The sequence below is a fragment of the Brassica oleracea genome, chromosome C3 (assembly GCF_000695525.1).
Source record: "Brassica oleracea var. oleracea cultivar TO1000 chromosome C3, BOL, whole genome shotgun sequence".
NCBI lineage: Eukaryota > Viridiplantae > Streptophyta > Magnoliopsida > Brassicales > Brassicaceae > Brassica > Brassica oleracea.
Genome location: NC_027750.1, coordinates 54,141,109 through 54,150,158, shown reverse-complemented (window position 1 = coordinate 54,150,158; position 9,050 = coordinate 54,141,109).

The window sequence follows — 9,050 nt, the reverse complement described above, 5'->3', positions numbered from 1 at the left end:
TAGAATTTATTTGTATCGCAGGAATTTAAATAAGGGCAAAAGTTTATACCCGTAGAACTTTTAATACTGATAGAAAGATTATTATCAGAGAGAATGGAAGAGTGAAGGATGTGTAATCATGTTTTTTACAAATGATCGAAAACTCCGTATTTATAGAAGAAAAATTACTGTGTAAATAGTGACAGTGGGACCCACATCTTTAATTATTTCAACATTTTCGGCGTTGGAGTGTATGACTTTCATAACAATTTTATTTTTTTGGTTGGAGGCTTTAGAGACTATTACATCAAAAGTTTACTTGTTCAAAGATTTTCTTCCTTGGTGTACAGCAACAGCCAGATTTGACTCTAAAAGTTGAGCAAAACCAACCTGTGTAACCTTTATTTTTGCAAGTTTGTTCACAATGGTTATTGCACGGTCCATAACAGTCGGCATCAACAGAGGCTGCATTTGCTTGTTCTACAAAAGATAATAAAAGTTATTTAATTTATAAAATCCAAAAAGACGAAGTATGTATATTTATAACTAATCTCGAAGTTTAACGTAAGCTTCTACATAATAAGAACAAAAAATTTAGAATGCTTGATTAACCTGCAATGACCAACAAAAACATTATTACGATGGTTGCAACAACATCTTTAAATCTGATCTGGTCCATTATTTTTGACGTAGTTGTTTTTTCTTAATCTGTATGTGTAGCGCTTGTAAATATTTTCTTATGTTTTGGTGTTGAAGAAGTTTCTTAAAAGCCAGTAGGTCTTTATGTAGTTAAATGGGTGGTATAAACTTGGAAACTTTGCCTAGAATTTATCATATATATAGTTATTTGTTAAGAAAAGGAAACTAAATTTAGGAGGTGTTATTGAATTTGGTAATTTATTAGAATTTGATGAAATTTAAATTTGAAATTAAATCTAGTGTTATTCAATTGTGGGTTTGCTAAAAGTGAATTAAAATCCACTGTTATTCAATGTCCATCAGATTTTATTAGAACTAGGTCGTTTTCCGCGATACGTGCGGATAATTGATTTTTAAATTTGACAGATTCGCAATTTTCTTTAACATCTAACTTATAGTATAAAAGGGAGGAGATGACATGCACTGATTTTGGTTGTTGAAATGTTTGCTTCTAGCTTTATTTTGGTCTTTCTAAACTGTAATAAATCTGTGTTTTATAAGTTTGTTAGAATAACATGTTTGGAAGAGGGCTAAATGTTTCTTTTTGTTAGGTTTTCTTGATAATAATCATTTGAGTTGTATTGGTGTAGATTTAGCTCAAGCTCATGTATTAAAGTTACTCTTATCCTGCTTTAGAAGCTTTTGATGATTTTTATTGTTTGGTCAAAGTAAAATCGTGTCGACAATGATTTACTTTCCTGTAAATAAGACATATTAATCATAATGTATTTCATTTTTAAAAGTTGATTTCTTTTATCTTTATATATTTAACGAATAATGTTTGTCACCACGACAATTTCACATTTTCGATTACTTATGCTTTGTAGTTCCTTGAACATAAATATTTAAATTCACAATATTGACAGAGTTATTTTTATATGTAAAAAAAATAATAATGAAAAAAGTAATGTGTTTTTAATATGAATAACAACTATATTATATGAATAACACTAAAGAGATTAATTGTAGTTACAATTAATTTTAAAATCATAAGCATGAAGTTTAAGTGCAAAAAAAAGAACCCTCACAAAGAATCAACCACAAAAGAACAATATTAAAGGGAAACTGATGAAACTAAAGGAAGAGGTTTGGTGTTTCTAGAGTGTTCTCGATGATTTGGTCTGGTAAAGAGAGCAGTGGAGTGGAGAGATGATAAGTAGCTTAGGGACTTTGAGCCATGGTTCTGTTAATGGTGAATCTAAATCTCCATCTAGAAAAAAGAAACGTTAGAGAAGGCAGCAGCAAGAAGAAAAAAAAGTTTCATCTTTACTTATATTATTATGATTTTTACGTTACATAACTACATCTTTCCATGATTTTGAATCATCTGAAATAAAATCTTCAATTTTCTTATGTAACTTTGTGCTTAATGTCCTATTATAGATCAATATTCAGTGTCAAATATTTAAGCAGGAAACAATATTTTTTGTGCTAATTTTGTATCACCGTTAAAAATCGCATTACACTTAATTTAGTAGTAACCTGCATAAATTTAGATAAGCCAAAGAACTAACGAAAAATAAAAATTTAAAGTCTAACAAAGAGAAGATGATTGAAAGAACCACATAAGAGAGGAAATCAGTTGATGAGCTTTGGTCTCCTCGCTATATGCAATGCATATTTTTAAAACACATGGACACTGTAAACATTTCCAAACTTACAAAATTCATTTTATCCTACCTAGACATAAATTGCTGGTGCATACTTAAGGGAAAGAGAAGTAGCAATGAGTTCGTTGCTTATCTTACAGTACCAATTTTCAGAATGTAAGTGACAAATCTCTATGATATAAAGTTACAGATTATGAACTGCAAAGTCGTTTACATTTAAAGAGCTAACGCCTAGACATCAACATTGGATTTTCAAGAGAATTAACATTGCCGCATATCAGTCTCCAGCTGATTTCAAGATGACTGACGGAATCAACACCAACCCTTTCTTGCTCCATACATATTATTTACAAAGAAGAAGCCAAAAGGTTATCCGCCCTACCAAGCAGTAACTTATGCAATTTGGAGTTGATCCTCGTACAGTCCAATGTCCATAGAGCAAAACAAATGTAAAGATACATTTTTTCAGTTCCAAAATATAAAAATACATAATATAAATTAAGCTGACATGAGGCTCAAAGAAATTAGTGTTCAACACAAGATGGTTGTAGATGAGGCTCTGATTATGTCAATGTACATATACAACTAAGCTAACAATGCATATTACCCGGTCAGTAAGAGAGGAGATAAATGAAATAAGATCATGTGAAAACAAATAATCACTAAAAGAAAAAAGAATATACGGATTTACCTGGGAAGAGGCATGTTTCCTTTCTAGGGGTGCCACAGGGCCCGTTTTTCCGCTATTTTCTTCAAGATGCGCAACTGTATCCTAAATTGATTAACAACAATGCACAACACTGACAATGTTAGCGATTGGGTGTAACACAATGCTTTCTCATAGATGCAAACACAAGTATTATATTAAGACTTTTGATAGATAAAACTTGAATCCATTAGCAGCTGAGTATGGTACTCAGTTATCTCCCTAGATATTAACTCCATGATAGCCTCTTTAGTAACTTTTCTTCTCTCGATATCAAATTCCGTCTTCGTAATGGGCTGACACGAAGGATCCCTCTCCACTGTTGCCAAACCTTTTAATTATGGATCAAAAAGGGCCTAATGAAGGCTTCAATTAGAAATACACATTGTATAGTCAGAGCTGGAATTTTCGAAAAAAAACTTATATGATAAACTTGCAAAGTAATCAGCACAATTTTACCTGTAGAATGTGTTCCAGGAAAAGTCTTATATAAGTTGTATGAGTTTTGACTCAAACTTATACAAACAGAATTAAACCAGAGCAACACTGAAAGTAAAAAATAAAACAAAGAACCCTTAGTAGAAGATCAAACACAAAAGAAAAAAGGAAAAAAGTTTGTTTAACCCTGAGTTTATTACTAGAATGACTCTAATTTTTTTTTAATTACTAGTTTAAATTTTATACCTATTTTACCCTGAATTCTTTTGTAATAAAAAATAATAATTACGAAAATACCATTACTCACAGACTTATTTTGTCCATGTTTTATGTAGCCACAGACTTATTTTTATTTTTATTTGGCCACAGATTTATCTTTAACTCTATAGACTTAATTAGATTTCTACAGATTTATTTTGATATATCTGTCGTGTTTGGTCACAGATTTATTAAATATTCACAGATTTAATTTCTTTAGCCACAAATTTATTAAATATTCACAGATTTATTAAATATTCACAGATTTAATTTCTTTAGCCACAAATTTATTAAATATTCACAGATTTATTAAATATTCACAGATTTAATTTCTTTAGCCACAAATTTATTAAATATTCACAGATTTATTAAATATTCACAGATTTAATTTCTTTAGCCACAAATTTATTAAATATTCACAGATTTATTAAATATTCACAGATTTAATTTCTTTAGCCACAAATTTATTAAATATTCACAGATTTATTAAATATTCACAGTAAAAAAAATCTGTCAAATTGTAATTAAATATGTGGTCAAAAGATAAACAAATTTGTCAAATTCATATTAAATCTGTCAAAATTAAGTTAATATGTGGTCAAAAGATAATAAATCTGTTAAAACTCAAATAAATCTGTCAAAATTAGAAAAATCGGTGGCCAAAGGAAAAACAAATCTATCGAATCCTATATAAGTCTGTCAAAAATAAGTAAATTTGTGGCCAAAGAAATTAAATCTGTGAATATTTAATAAATCTGTGACCAAACATGAGTAACAGAAACGTTGGATTGCAGAGGTCGGAAACGATGATCGTAAAGTTGAAGAGACAGAGACGACTTGAACAGTGCTTGGAAGGAGGTTTGGGCTCTTTTTAATATTTTGAGCTCACGTGAATTGACCGACCCGTTTAAAACCTGTTTCGAGTAACAAAGAGATGACGTGGCGATTTGGAAGTTCCTGATAGGTTGATTTTCTTAACCAACGTGGCATAGCTAGAATTTGAGGATATTCCCTTTTTAGTATTGTAAGATTTGGTTACGGTGGATTTGGATGTTTTTTTTTTGCGCAACAATTTGGATGTTTTTTTTGTAGAGAATAAGAGAAACAAGAGTAAACAAATCTGAGACTTTTTGTCTAGTAAAAGTGAGAAACAAAATTTCTTTAACAAAATAAATGACTACATGGTCGCTTTTATTGATATAACAAATGCAATTACAACATTCAAAGCCAATTTTTCAACATATATAAACACATAACGATTATATATATAAAAGAGAAGAAGAACGAATTTTATCGTATAAAATAAAAGACAATAATGAAACATGAACGGAACAAGACTTGGTGTTTGGGAGATGGTGGAAGGCAGGTTTGTAAGGAGTTTAAAGCATTTAAAAGTTACTTGTATTCTTCATCGGTGGTGTTGATGATTCCTGCTTGTTTCTGGGCTGTACGTAAGTAGGACTAATCCATACGAAGCCGTGTTTCGGGCAAGTCAGATTCTACCTATCTCGAGGTCAATAGTAGTTCTTTTAATTTGCGCAGTTTGGATTCCAATTATTTAATATTAATCTTGTATAAAGATCCGTCAAACATACATATTCACCCATAACACGTTTAGCTTGCACTATACACGTAAAAGGCAAATCCAGACATTTTGAATTGTTTTTTATATTTTATTTTGGGGGTTTTATTAGTAATCATACATAGTACATGATGCATCAAAATTTAGTTGTTCAACTGAACAGAATGTACAATTTTTTTCTTTTTTGGTGTACAGCAACAGCCTGACTTGCCTCTGAAAGATGGACAAAACCAACCTGTGTAACCTAATCCTTTGCAAGTTTGGTCGCAATGGGGAGTGCACAGTCCATAACAATCGGCATCATCGATAGAGACTGCAGTTGCTTGTTCTGCAAACAAGACAATAATCAAAACATTTATATTAAAAACCCAAAACAAAACTATGTATACTTTTAATTTAACCAATGTCGAAGCTATAAAATTAAGCTTCAACATAATTAAAATAATGTTTAAATGGTTAAGAATATTAAAAATGAGAATGCTTGATTAACCTGCAATATTGACCAACAAAAAAACTACTGCGATGGTTCTAACAACACCTCTAAATCTGATGTGCTCCATTCTTTTTTTTTTTTTTTTGGAAGTAGATGCTTAATATTTATGTTTTGGCGTTGATAAATTTTGCTAAAACCTTGTAGGTTATATAGGTTTCTAGATCTCTATATAATTTTTTTTGACAACAGGTCTCTACATAATTAAATTGGAGATATAAACTTAGAAGAAGAAATAAATGATTTCTTGGAAATTTGAATAGAAATCTATTATCTAGGCAATTGGTAGGAAAAGGAAACTAAATTTAGGATAAGGAAAACTGACTCATGTATACAGTAGCATACCCAGGGTAAAGGTTGTTTGGGGGCAAAATTTATTAAATTTTACTATTATTTTAAAAAGTATTTTATATTTATTACTAGATCTAAAATATATTAGATTTTATTTATATAAAAAAAGAAAAAAAAACTAAAACACAATCTCTATATGTTTTCAAATTAATTAAGTGTATATCATATATTGAATTTTAATTATATTAAATGTTTTTCACTTTCCTAGCTTCTAAGTCACTACAAGAAAACATGAGATTAACGACGGCGGTATTCCTCGTGAGTTCGTCGTAAAAGAGGCTTTACGAGGAATTAGCGAGGAAACACGTTTCGTCGTTACTCGTTCGTCGTAACGCATATTTCATCGCCAATTCGTCGTAACTTAGCGAGGAAAACATTTCGTCGTAAAGACCACGTAATAATTCCACGTAAGGAGGTCGCTATATTTTCTCGTAAATACCTCGAAAGGTGTTCCTCGTAAATTACACGTAAATATCTCGAAACTATTTCCTCGTAAAATACACGTAAATACCTCGAAAGTATTTCCTCGTAAAGTACACATAAATACCTCGAAAGTATTTCCTCGTAAAGTACACATAAATACCTCGAAAGTATTTCCTCGTAAAGTACACATAAATACCTCGAAAGTATTTCCTCGTAAAGTACACATAAATACCTCGAAAGTATTTCCTCGTAAAGTACACATAAATACCTCGAAAGTATTTCCTCGTAAAGTACACATAAATACCTCGAAAGTATTTCCTCGTAAAGTACACATAAATACCTCGAAAGTATTTCCTCGTAAAGTACACATAAATACCTCGAAAGTATTTCCTCGTAAATGCCTGGCTGACCGAGAAGGTCCTCGACAGTGTACTGAAAGTAAGGAGCACTCGGAGGCACCATCAAATCGGGATGAATCTCGGCGGGCATGGGAGGAGCCATCGGAGGAGGCACATGAGGAAGCATCGTCGGAGGAGCCATCGGAGGAGACACATGAGGAACCGATGGTGCATTAGAAGATGGCGACCGAGAGAAGAGAGCCAAAGACTGAGTCTCGGGGACAGTCTCCGGACCCGAAGAACCGGGAGCTGAAGAAGAACCGGGAGCCAAAGAAAGCGGGTCTAAACGACTACCAGGCTCATCGAACAACTCTCTGTAATGGAGAGTAAGCATGTCTTTCGAAGGCCCTGCAAAAAAAATTAATCTTTGAACTTAACATCAAGAGTATTAACAAATTCTATAATTAACAATTACTATAAATCTAGCTAAATTCCCTACATTAACCACCTAATCAAAACTAATTAACATAAAATCCGTAAACCTATCTAAATTCCCTACACTAACCACCTAATCTATCCTAAACTAATCAAATTAGAGAGGAATTAGAGAGAGTTACCATTGCTACGAAATAGAGAGGAAGTGGAGAGGAAGTTGAGACGAAATGAAAGTGTGAGCGCTCGCGAGTATATATAAGAGATTAGATATCCTCGTAATTTCCTCGCAAATTTACGAGGAATTACAAAGGCCCGCGTTTTGTTTCCTCGTAAAGCCCACGTTAAATTACGAGGAAATAGCAAGGCCCGTGTTTTTATTTTACGAAAAAATAGCAAGGCCCGCGTTTTCCGGTTACGAGGTCTTTACGACGATTTCTGCTTACGTGGAATTAATGAGTCCCGCGTTCTTTATTTTTTAATTTTGTCGTTATTGCCTTGTTATTTTACGAGGAAATTATGAGGATTATGTTTAAATCTCTAAAATCCGAAACCCCAAACCCCATCTTCCTTATCTTCTACTTCATATATTCCAAACCCCAAACCCATCTTCCCTTTAATGAGGAACTCGCGAGACCCGTTTTTGGTTTCCTCGTAACGTCCTCGTTCATTTACGAGGAATTAGAGAGGCCCGCTTTTTTATTTACGTGGAATGAGACGAAGCTAATTGGTCGTAAAACTTTTCAAAATTTCCTATAAATACTCACCAGTTTGCTTCTCAAATCAAAGATAAACTCACCAATTTGCTTCTCAAATCAGAGATAATTACTCACCAGTTTGCTTTTCAAATTAGAAAGATTTGAAAAAAAGAAGGAGAAGAAAGATACTGGAACACATGTGGGCAGAGACAAGGCTAGACTTACGTAGGTCTCGCCTTATTTCTTCCCACATGTGATTCCAATATTTCCAGTATCTTTCTTCTCTTTTTTTTTTCAAATATTACAACGGTAGTCTCTAATTGGTCGTTAAGAGAGGAAATAGATTCCAGTATCTAAATTCTCTACACTAACCACCTAATCTACCCTAAACTAATCAAATTCGAGAGGAAATAGAGAGACCCATTTTTTTATTTACGAGGAATGAGCGAGGCCCGCGTTTTCTTATTACGAGTTTTTACGACGAATACGGCTTACGTGGAATTAACGACTCCCGCGTTCTTTATTTTTTAATTTCGTCGTTATTTCCTCGTTATTTTACGAGGAAATTACGAGGATTATGTTTAAATCCCTAAAATCCGAAACCCCAAACCCCATCTTCCTTATCTTCTACTTCATATATTCCAAACCTCAAATCCATCTTCCCTTTAACCTCAATCTATTTTTTTCATTCCAAACCCCAAATTTTAAAACCACAATTTCTTAACTTATAATCTCAATCTCTTATTTCTAATACAAACTCCCATTACCTTACACAAAGTCAAATTATATAATATTTTTTCATGATTAAATTCATCAAATCACATGCATTAAGTCTGAAAATCAATCTTATTAAAAACAAATACATCAATCGGATACATCGACATTTTCGTCATCACTAGAAACATCATCATTTTCATTAAACTCGTCTTCAACGGCATTGTCGGTAAGATCTTCATACTCATGATTATGCGGATCAATGAGAAGGATGTCATCAATTTCTTGTTCAGTTCCTTGACTTCATTTATCTGTTCTTCTTGCAATGGTGG